The sequence below is a fragment of the Sciurus carolinensis genome, chromosome 11, assembly GCF_902686445.1.
Source record: "Sciurus carolinensis chromosome 11, mSciCar1.2, whole genome shotgun sequence".
NCBI lineage: Eukaryota > Metazoa > Chordata > Mammalia > Rodentia > Sciuridae > Sciurus > Sciurus carolinensis.
In genome coordinates, this window is record NC_062223.1 from 35,456,055 (window position 1) to 35,468,245 (window position 12,191).

At 38.6% G+C, this 12,191-nt stretch overlaps 1 protein-coding gene across 3 annotated transcripts in view; it reads right to left on the minus strand.

Annotated features, from left to right (window-relative positions):
• The window catches only part of Ttc17 (tetratricopeptide repeat domain 17), a 113,334-nt gene that overhangs the window by 53,549 nt on the left and 47,594 nt on the right, over nucleotides 1-12,191 (minus strand). The window lies entirely within an intron of this gene.

Here is a 12,191-nt window from a genome sequence, read left to right on the forward strand (position 1 = left end):
TTCTGGAGCTGGGCATGGTGGTACACACCTACAATCCCAGCTACTTGGAGGTCCAGGCTGGAAAACCAAGTTCAAGCCTAGCTTGGGCAACACAGCAGAACCTTTTATGAAAAAAAAAAAAAAAGGAAACGAAAAAAAGTTTTGGTCATAATGATAAAGATTTATCTAAGCATAAAATGCCAAATCTTGAATGTGATCCTAGCATTGTTTGATACTTCTAACATGTATAGTGAGATTAATCTTTACTTAGAATTTTGCCAATAAGTCAAAGGGTTTTGATTCTCTTAGGAATTGTATGATAATATGGATTAAAAAAATAATATTTAGCTCCACCTGATGATCATAAGAGAATACTAGGCTATTGTGTCCAATGTGGCAGTGACATGGATATGACATTAGTTCCTCCCTGGCTTGCTGAACAGGTAGGTGTCTTCTTCCTCCCTCTGTCTCATGTACACTGTTGCCAACAATGCATATTCAACAGAAGATCACAGATTTCCTGTCAGAGGACACTTATTTGGTTAAGTGTATATAAGTAACTGCTCTATTTAAATATGTCAAAAGTTCATTTTTTGGAGAATGCTGTCTTAAAGAGATGTACCCAAACAAGTTCTCTCTGCACTAATGGAAGAACAAGAAGCCTTTTGCTGGATTTGATAGCTCCCTTTTAGGTTCCATAATTTAAGAAAATACTCTCCCTTATTGCACCAAGAAAATGTAGTGGACTTAACACCAACTTGAGCTCATTGTGCTTAGAGTAGGGAGACCACCTCCTTGGGAAACACTTTCCATTTTCCAATTCTGCACTCTCACACATCTGAGGTGGCCATACACATAAGGCTACCACAGACACTTAACAACTTTAAAAAACAGAGTTTTAACTTTCAAGGAGCTTGTAAGAAGCTGGGCATGGTGGCACATGCCTGTAATCCCAGAGACTCAGGAGGCTGAGGCGGGCGCTCCCAAGTTTGAGGCCAATCTCAGCAACTTCATGAGGCCCTCAGCAACTGACTGAGGTCCGATCTCAAAATAAAATATACAAAGGACTGAGGATGAAGTTCAGTGGTAAGGCATCCCTGTGCTCAATCCCGTTTTAAAAAAAAGCTTGTCTATAGAACAAACAATACTGAGGCACTGTGCTGTGCCAAGTGTGTGCCTTAGAGAAGCGGCTTGAGTAAGGAGAACTTGAGCTGTGAAGAACAGGCAGGACTGCGAAAGGGGGAACGACAAGGGCGGGAGCAGGGAGCTGCTGAGGACTTGGGCTTCCTCCTTCCACTGCCCTCATATAAGACTTGTGAAGTACAACTGATCCTTGTTTTGTACACGAGGAAAGGGACTCTCAGTGAGATGAAGTGACTGCCTAAACTCAAACAGCAAGTGAGTGGTAGATGTGGGACTGAATCAGATCTTACTCCAGAGCCTCTTGGCTTTCCACCAGTCAGTGCTGCTCTAACAAAAGGGAGGGGAGATGGTACTCCAGGCAAGGGAGTGGAGCGCTGGGCAGAGAGACAATTCTGGAGAAGGACAATAGGATGAGAGTGGGTGGTGTGTCCGTGTGCTCCCATGGAGGGCAAATGGGGAGAAGTCATCAACACCTGTAGCTGCTTTCCTTCTGAGAGTCTCCTGTGAGAGGAAAGAGGTTGCTGATGTGCACCCACTTGCTCTCACCATCTGCAGTTAAGCACAGAGGAACTCGGCACAAGAGCATCACCACAGAGCCATGACGGCAAGCAGCTCCGCACACCCAGCTCCTAGGAGTTACTATGAAGAACACCATGCTTCTCAGAGGGAATTCTTAATTTGGATATAAATAAACATGACTGTTAAAAGCAGAGAGGAGAAAATGATGCTGCAGCTGATCGAAACCTTGATGCAGGTTCTGTGACACTTAACATTACTAAAGCAAAGACGAACCCTGCAACCCAGCAAAGTTGTGATTTCTGAAGTTATCTCCCTGTCCCCACACCATCTTTTGTTTCTCCTACCCTCTTCTTACTGCAAACATTCAACTGGTTTTACCTTTTAAAATATTTACAATTAAAAAAAAATGGCTTATAGGCAATTTAAAGATAAGGCTAACGCAGACACTTAAGACTTTAAAAAAGCTAAAATCAGTCCTCTGCATGACCTCAAACCTGGACACTCTCCTGAAGCCAGCCCTGTGCATTCGAGGAGTGTTTTGCCCTCTAACTCAGGACACTGGAGCAAACACCTTTCAGAGGAAGCAGGAGAGAGCAGAGGGGAGAACTGGAGAAATGCAAAAAGAACCAGACGTTTCTGTTAGGGTATTTCTAGGCAGCATCAAATGATCAAATAAAAACCAATTGCTAATAATAATAATAATAGTAAAATCAATTGCTTTAAGAACGCTTAATGTTAACTTTCTTACACTAACAGTTAAAAACAGACTGGTTTAGAATTCTAGTGTGATTTTGCATAAGTAGCTAGACTAATTATAGAAAGTCAAGTTGGCTAATTTTTAAATTACTTCTAATTATCTAAGGGGGAAGTTAGGCACTTTAGAAAGAACTAAAGTCTCCACTGTGTACCACATTATTGGTCTGTTCTAGCTCAGAGGGAAACTAAAAAAAGCTACCTGCATGAAAAAACATTGCTTAATTTTCTGGTAGAGGTGAAGATGATGTTCTCACTAAAGAAATAAGAAAATATTAGAGAAGGAACTATGAAAGGACACCTGGAAAGTACTAAGTCATCTTCCAAGCATATGACCATTATTTTTGCTGATGCAAAAATGTATTTCTATGGCTTGGACTAACCTTGAAAGGTATGTTTTTACACTTTTAAAGGAACTACGTGATTTAAAAGAAATGTTTTAGATAACAAGGTCCCAGGTGAAAATGGAAACACTTTTCTATGCATAATGACCTATATTTGCTTGCAAAGCATTTAACATATAATTTGAATCCTGGTGGGTTTGACTTTTCTTAGAAACAAAAGACTACAAAGTAATACCAACGAAGTATAAAACTCCAAGGAGGGTACTGTGGACTCTGAAACTGCTGTGAGATCTTAGACATATCAGACCATCTCTTGCATGAATCAGGTTATTAATATTGACCTATCCTGCAAGGGTGTTCTGGAATACAAAAATATTTAATATGCCTTGTGAAAGTATAGGTCTCCTGAGGGATAAAGCATTTATCCCATGGTAGACAATTTTTCAGAATAAAGTTCTCAAGAAATCCTATCATTTCTAAGATTAAGAAAATCTCCTTTCTTCTCATGTTAATTTCGTTGACAAAGTCCCTAGAATATTTTCCACTTTCTAACTAGAGTTGAGTTAGCATTCATGTTAAAAAATAAAAAAAAGAGAGAACTCTCACTTTCTGAATGTCTTAAGTTGGTAAATAGATTCCTGGAGGGCTACCTTTGGATCTTCTAAGGTTATTTATAATAAATAAATGCTATGAATGAATTGAGAAGCATCAAAACTTGGTAAGAACCAAGTAATTAAGCTAGCACCAGTGACAAGATCATGTGGTTCTTTCAGCATTAGGGCATAGTGAAGGAGAACACAGAAATAGAACCAGACTACATGAGTTCAAATCCTATTTCCACCACTTTCTAGTTCTGAAGAGCAGGATGTGTTATCTTAACCTCTTTAGTATCAGTCTCCTCATCTGCAAACTGAGTTTAACTGTAGTATCACTTCATTAAGTTGTTAAGAATTAAATACAAACAGTTGCCCAACACATAGATGCTATTATTCTTAGTGTTATCTCCCTGAAAACTTGCAATGGAGGAGTTATCCCAGTGTAATCTTGTTAAATAAGTTCTTTTAGCTATGGTCATTGCAGAATCTTGAGTATGATCAACTGGCTACTAGAAGTTATTACAGGATCTGCCTTAATTTCAATGTGTGTCTGTTGGTACATACACAGGGGAGGCTGAAGGTGGTACGGAGCTCATTTCTACCAGGTTTTTAGAAGAAAATAGCAATTTAGATTAAGCTTTTCAGCATATCCAAGCCCTCAGATATTTAGTATGAGAAATTAGCTTTATAGTTTTCTCTTCTGTGTTTTCTGAGGGACACTATAATAATGTGAATTCACTGCCTTACAAGATGAAAACTAACTGTAGACAAATATGTGGAGTTAAATCAACACCGGGCTCCGTGCAACTCAACAATCCTTCCAGGTTGTTAATACTGCTTTAGTTCTTCCCCAAAACTCACTTGCTCTAATATACTTTTATTTTTTAATATAACAAGTCAGAGTAATACTGCTATGTTACCTAATTATATAATGAATTTCTAAGATATAAATAACAAACTGATTTGTAATGGTAACTAGAATTTAAATTTTAAAGCAAAGTTAGCAGATGTCTGAAAAATCATCTCTGTGAAGAGTGGAATATTCTAAAGGTTTTCCTACTAGTCCAGATCTAGTGAACTGATACTCAAACAGTCTCCTTTTACCTCTTAGAAAAGCTACCTTATAGGAAACATTCTGGCACATCCAATTAAATATAGGGTATCTGGGTGGAAAACGCAGATACTTTCATCCTTTTAAGAGACTTGAGTCACTTTTTGTAGAATTTTTCTTTCTCGGTTTCTTTCTTCTTTCTTTCTTATTTTTTTAGAACTGAAGATTGAACCCAGGGCCTCTCACATGCTGGGCAAGTGCTCTGCCACTGAGCAGCACATCCACCCTGTTCTCCCTACCTTTCTAACCAATTGCATATGAAATTATGCAGTTAAAGAGGCAAACTATGTTTTGTAAATATGTATTTTAAAAACACAATGGGAATGTTTCATTTTATTATAATTTAACTCATAACATGGTTTCATATTTATTTCTCTGGCAAAATAAAATCAGTCTTTTGGAAATGAGAATAAAGTAAATCATGAAGTGAACACAAGTACATCTTTCAGTTGCTCACCATTGTTACACAAAATGACTTCAAGATATTATCAGGCAACATTTACAACATATTGGCCTATGGAATTTTGGTGCCACACAGTTAGTAGGTAAAATACTAGAAAGACAGAAATCTTACTGGGAACACATACCGTTAGGATTTATACCTCCAAGGGTGGTGACAGAGTCCACAGACCTTTTACCAAGAGGCACATTCCATAGTATGAATTCAAATTCTGCCTTAGCTAAAGGCTCAGCGTATGGACTTGGCTAAATCAGTTTACCATGTCTAGGCTCTATCTGAAATGAGAAGATAAACTACTGTCCTACAGTAAGGAGATTCCTGGAGAACACCACTAATGAAAGCAGTGCAACAATAAGAATACAGAACTCCATGAGTTTGGGCGAAATTTGGATTGCTGATGACTGTCCCTGAATGGCAAATGAAGATGCTCACTTGGATTGCTGATGACTGTCCCTGAATGGCAAATGAAGATGCTCACCTCCTCTGCCCTGTGCTGGTCTCTACTTGGAGAGGACAAAAGACGTGACTTCAACAGAAGGAATGGCTCATTAAATCTGCAATTACTACTGAATGGAATTCTTTGCAGGAGACTTTCAAGTAATGGTTATGTACTGACTGACGTAAAAAGTTCACTGCCAGAGAGAAGAGAGACCATATTAGAGACTAAAGATTGGCAATCTCAGGTTTAGCCTGGAATTCTCTCTTGGTGAGGTGAAAGCATCAGAGGAGAACAGGAGGATAAAAAGAGGAAGAAAGAAAAGCACGTGACCCCAAATACATGTACATTTGTGTTTCCCTTTAACTGCCTACTCTGGAGCAGAATTCTCTCCTGGGGAATACTCTTCTTCACACATTGGGAATCTGCTTTTTTAAGAATTTGGGGGGCTGGGGAGATAGCTCAGTCGGTAGAGTGCTTGCCTTGTAAGAACAAGGCCCTGAGTTCAATTCCCAGCACCCCCCCCAAAAAAAAAAAAAAAAAAAAAAAAGAATTTGGGGCTGAATTGGTTTTTGCAGACCTATACTCCCGACTCATTTTAGAGCAGAAAAAGGAGAACTCAATATAAATCTAGAATGTTGATCTTGCCAAGGGTCTTCTCCTAAATGACTAAAACGCAGGAAGCAAAGTGAGTAGCAGCCTAGAGAGGCACAGGACACATAGGTAGAATCCAATCTCTTAGGAGTTGTCACTTCCTTTAGAAAAATGAAAGATCAAATTTCATCTCTAAACAAGGGGATTTAAACATTCATTAGGAGTTTACTATGAGACAGTTTTCATGCAGACTATACTGAAAGAGAAAAATAAGAAAATTAACTGCCATAGCTATATTTTTATGATTTCTAATGTAAATCTCTGGCATATTTCAGCCTAGGGAAATTTTCTTCACACAATACTAGGAAAACAAATCTACCAGACATCCTCAGGCTTAATGATGACTTGTAGATGTTAATTTTGAATGAGGGTCAAAAAGGACATTTGTTTGTAACTTCATTAAAAACAGTGGAGAATGGAGGTGGGAGAATAACTATGAGATGTGTTAGCTTACAGAGGACAAGTGAGACAAGACTATTCCTTTTTCTGCCTCCTATGCTGGGAGCTGCAGATTCTAAAAGGATATCTATACCTACATATGCATTTTGAATGGGGGTTCAATAGAACGGAAGTTCATATACAGCCCTCTGGGAAAACAGCAAGCATATGTGACTTACTTTTTATCACTTTTATTATATAGGTTCAGACTCAAAATATCATCAGCTACTTTGCCAAAGTGCATCTGGGTGCTAAACACAGGAGCAGGACATGCAGTATGTGGTGGGCTAGTGTATGAAGATGAAAAAAGGTTCCTACTGTCAGGGAGTTTGGAGACTCTTGGAGGAGAGCTGTGTATGTGCACAAATAAACGTAATGATGAGTCCAGAAGCTGAAGTGACTGGTAAGTCATATGGCAACAGTGGGCCTTGAAAGATGGGTAAGATTGGTAATTTTGCAGTGGGGAAAGGAGGGGGTCATGGGGAAGAGCTACAGAAAACAGACAGATGTGCAAACACATGAAACCAGTAGGATGCATGTTGTACAGAAAACAGATTATCCCTGGTGGGCATCACTACACACCAGGATGTGGCACAATTAGAACAGACTTTGCAAAAGGCAGATGTTAGTCCTTTAGTCGTCGGCAAGCTTGAATTCAGCACACCTCTTTGATTCTGCTTCACTCAGTTTCTAATAGAATAAGCCTACAAACAGATGGGGGGGGGGGGTGACGGTTAGATTTCCTAGCTTCTCACAACCTTAAGGGTCTATCATCTGATTCCTTCTCCATTCGCCTGCTGGTGTTGAGGAAGGGACCCTAGAACACTTTTAATTCTGTTCCTTTTCTTGCAACTGCAAATGGAGGCGCAGAGACATGAACAGTGGGGATGGAACCTGCCCTGAGAAGTACTTGGTAGGCATACCAGGCTTACCTTTTTTCTGAGACCAAGGATATGATGCCAGACAAAGATTAATAGTATCTCATAGGCTGCTAGGTCTTTGTAACTCCTGAGGTTAAGGTTAAGTGAATTTTAAGGATAGCATCTTCAAATGAGAACCCAAGATCCTAATTTTATAACCCATCAGATCCTGTACTAGTACTAACTCACAGGACCTAGATAAACAGACAAAGAGCAAGCACTAGGCACAGGCCTTTCCATCAGTGTGCGTAGTATGTTCAGGCCAAGGTTAAAAAATCCACTCAAGCCACTCTAGCAAAGTACATTTTTAGCACAGACTTCTGGATTTCATTAACAAAGTTCCCTAATTCCTTAACTGCAAAACCCACTTCAGGGGTGTGTGATTAGAGGCACTCGGATTTGAGTGTACCTATCTATACCTAAGTACATACAGCCAAGGCACAGAATCGAGGGGAAAGTATAGAAAAACACATTATGGTATCACACTGTTTTCTCTTGCTTTATGTCACCAAATGAAAGTCACCTGCAGAAACTCACCTCAGTGGCTACTTTGCACACTGTAATGTGGTTTCCAGGACATTACTCACTTTTCTCCCAATTTTTAAGTTATGGTTTTAGCCAGTATACTATGAGAGTCATGGTGAATTGCTTATTTTTTGTTCATATTAGGGTTTTCTCTAGGGATATTTTGTATCATTGATGGAAACAGGGCTATATTGTTGCATGAACAGCAGAAATCAGACCTGTTCAACACCAGGGCTCTCAGGTGCTACTGACCTCTGGCTCTGGGAAGCTATTATTTTTATTATTAGTTTCTACAATCATCACTTGGGATATGTGTGATTTGGCTGGATTACTAAGCAATACCTGACAGCATAGCTAATGAGGTTGAAAGTGCTTTAAGACAGGCACATTTGAATGTCAAATTTAGGTTTGCTTTTTTTTTTTTTTTTTTTTTTGGCGGTACTGGGGATTGAACCCAGGGCCTTGTTGCTGGGGCAATCACTCTACCAACTGAGCTATATCCCCAACCCTTAGGTTTGCTTTTTAAAAGACAATTAACTGAGGAGAGAAATCCGAATTCTCTCAATAGCTGTGAAAAGTGATTTAAATTTCTCCTGCATTTGTGAAATTATAATCCAATAAACTTTGGTGGTTAAGGAAAAACAACAAATTACTGAAATTTTTCTTGAAGAGTATAGTTTCTTAATGGGAAATAAATTCAACTACTACTAATAACTACTAACAATGAAAGAATAAAGGGGAAGAAAAACCCAGATTAGCGTATATATGTAACACACACATAGCAAGTATACTTAATCATATGTATTTTAAAATCTTACTAGTACTTTTCTCTACTGTTTTATTTCCATTAGGCCATGAAAGTGAGTAGAGATCATCCAATGATCAGATTTATAGAGGGGTTTAAATGCTTAGTGCTCACTGTTTTAACAGCACCCCCCCACACACAAAAAAAAAGAAAAAAAAATATTCCCAAACTGGGAATTCATTTCAGTTCTCTCACAGCAAACAAAGAATTTTTTGAGGCACAAGTGACTTAAAAAAATTTAAAAAGAGCCCACATTACCAATGTAGGATGGGAATTATGTGTGTGCATGTATTCTGACAATTAGAGTAAATGAGAAGACTTGTGTCAATTCTGCTGGGTGAGATGGCAAAGCTTAACAGTAGATAAACTAAAATGTCTCCAAAACATCTAGAATGATGAGTGAAAACTGAAGATTTAAAAGGAAAAACAGGGCTGGGGGTGTAGCTCAGTGACAGAGTGCTTGCCTTGCATGTGTAAGGCCCTGGGTTCAATCTCCAGCACTGCAAATAAACAAATTAATTATATTAAATTAAAAAAAATAAAGGACATCCAGTGAACATGCTTAATTTACTACACATAAATTTGTATAACTAGAAGTCAGACCCCTTCAGTTTCTACAAGGAGACTGAGGCAAGACACCTTACTAACAAGGTCTTGGCCAATGACTAAACAGGGCCAGGCTAAATAGGCCTCATCTTGTTCATCCTACATATTTCTTCTCGATTGTTTTGTGAATAATCACTGTCCTTTGTGACGTGAGTTCACGGAATCATGGTAAGTTCCTGATGCAGAAGGGAGCTTATACAAGAAAATATTTCTAAATATAACTTTTCAACCTGACCAACAGATACGTGATCACAAGATACAATTAATGATGTACCTTTCAATGGACGTGCTACATACAGAGGAGAAAGGAAGCAGCACTGTGATCTAAATTTAATTTACTACTTAAAAAATGTGGATGGCTTCCTTTAAGGACTCAAGAGAGTAACTTGGAGCTCTGTAATTCAGAGATGATAGAATTTGTGACTTCACATTATCGAGCACTAGGTAGTCCATAACTGAGTGACAAAGCTGCAGTGCCAACCCACCCTGGCTGCCTTCAGAAAGTGCTACTGCAACGCCCAGGGTGACAGCTGAACTGCTGCTCCTGATCTCAATCCTCGGACTACCAGAGTCAAGTCTGCAGTGATTCAGCTCCACTTTGATACCTCTTGGTGAAACAGAAAAAAAACTTGCTCTGTGTGTATTACATGCTGAAAAATGGCCTATTTCTTCAATCATCTATCAAAATTTTCTACTACTTTTCTACTACAAATGAAATAGTTCATTTTTTTTTTTCATCCTGGGGATTGAACCCGGGGTGCCTAACCACTGAGCCACATCCCAGCCCTATTTTGTATTTTATTTAGAGACAGGGTCTCATTGAGTTGCTTAGTGCCTCACTGTTGCTGAGGATGGCTTTGAACTCATGATCCTCCTGCTCAGCCTCCAGAGCTGCTGGAATTTAGGCGTGTGCCACTTTTGAGAGTGGGGCTGGTATAATGCAGTCTCCCTTGCATTTTAAACACACAATTACTTTTTTATGTTTCTAATAAGTAAATTTTTAAAAATATGGCTTTTCTTATTTGTGTCCTATTGTTATTAACATGCTATCTGAAGAAAAATTCTTGGCATCATTTCCCATTGCTTTAAAGTTATTTAAGTCACTCAGTGACATGATGAAATGAGTTATATTTTAAAAACTGTGCTAATAGCTCTGAAAGCAATTCAACCATACATAGAGCTCACTTTGATACTTCCATTATCCTAAAATTTATTCATGTTGTTCTAATGTAGATATCTCCCCATTTCACAGAAAATGTTCTTGATAAAATGAAGTCATCCTGACTTTCTAAGTCATTAAACCCAGAGCTTCCCACACCACAGTCATTTGCTAATGACTGTCATGATTTTTCCATAGGGACCAATGTCATATTTACATAATGTTTTTCTCTAATGGATTCACAGTTTAATCTTACATCTACGGATATTGAAAGGGAAAAATCAGTACAGGTTAAGCATCTCCAGTCTGAAAATCTGAAATCTGAAAATTTCTGAGATGATCCCATAAGCAGAAAATTCCATACTTGACTCAAGTGATGGGTTGTAGTTAAAATGCACATGCACCAAAAATACTGCACGAAATTGCCTTCAAGCTAGGTGTGTAATGAAACAAAATGAATTTCACGTTTAGACTTGGGTCCCCTTACCAAGATATCTTACTATGTACATGCCAACACCCTCCCACCCAAAGTCCTAAATCTAATATTCTTCTGGTTCCAAGCATTTTGGGTAAGGATACACAACTTGTACCACTTTTCACAAACCATAGGTTTGCCTAGAAATGATCCAATAAAAAGGGAAAAACTGACTATTAAGGAAAGTGGTAATTGTCACAGTAAAGTTCTTAAGTAGAAAGGAGAGGAGGGGGAGAGAAAGGAGGAGAGCGGATCCAAAACATGAGGATTCAGGCTCAAATGTACGGTCTGACTTTAGGAGTAGGTAAAAACAGGTGTGTTGAAAGTTATGTATTTTTTCTAATGTTCATTAAAATAAACCATAACTATTAGAAGTACTGCCTAAAAGCTTGCATACCTCTGGTGATATCTGTGCTATATTTTGGGAACCAACACAGGACACACTACTATCAACCTCTTCTTTCTCAAACTCTGTTCCTCTTCCGTATCTAGTTCTCTTGGTTCTCCTTAAATGTTAGCATTTTCTAAGATTCCATTCTTGGTATTTTATTCATATTCTGTACATTCTTTCTGAGGGAACCAGAGGAATCACCAAATGAACATGTCTTCACTGAACTTGAACGTGTCCATTACTGACCTTGTTATTCCCAGCACACCAATGCATAGATGATTTCTCCTCTGTCTGTCCTTTCATGATTAGTAATGTTGACATCTATCCAGTTTCTGAGTTAGAAACCTCTCTAGTCAATTCTGAAACAATTGTTTTCAGAAATCTCCAACATCCTCAGTCCCCTTCATTCTCATCAGGCAAATGACCTCTCTCACTGTACCAAGACTCAATCAGAAGTTCTACCATTAAATCTTCCAGCATGACTGTGGTGTTACCTATATATTGTCCCTACTCCTATCTAAGCACAACCCCTACAATTTGGCCTTGGATCTCCTCTACTCCCCTTCCCTCCTGTCTACTTAAGAACTTTAATTCCACCACTATCTCTTTCCTTAATCTCCAATTTCTCCCTTTTTATTGGCTCACTGTGAGGCAAATATGCTATAAAACTTTCTATTTTTATAACAAAACCAAACATCCTTAATTTGCTTTCTCAGTGAGACCTCTCTTGGTGACCTTGGCCTCCCTGAGCTACTTTTCCCCCCATAATAGTTCTAACATGCTAAATAACTTATGAAGTTAATCATCTTGTATTTCCTTCTACTAGAATATTGTTCCATGAGAGAAGGAGGGGCATTTTTTTCCCATTTGGTTTTCC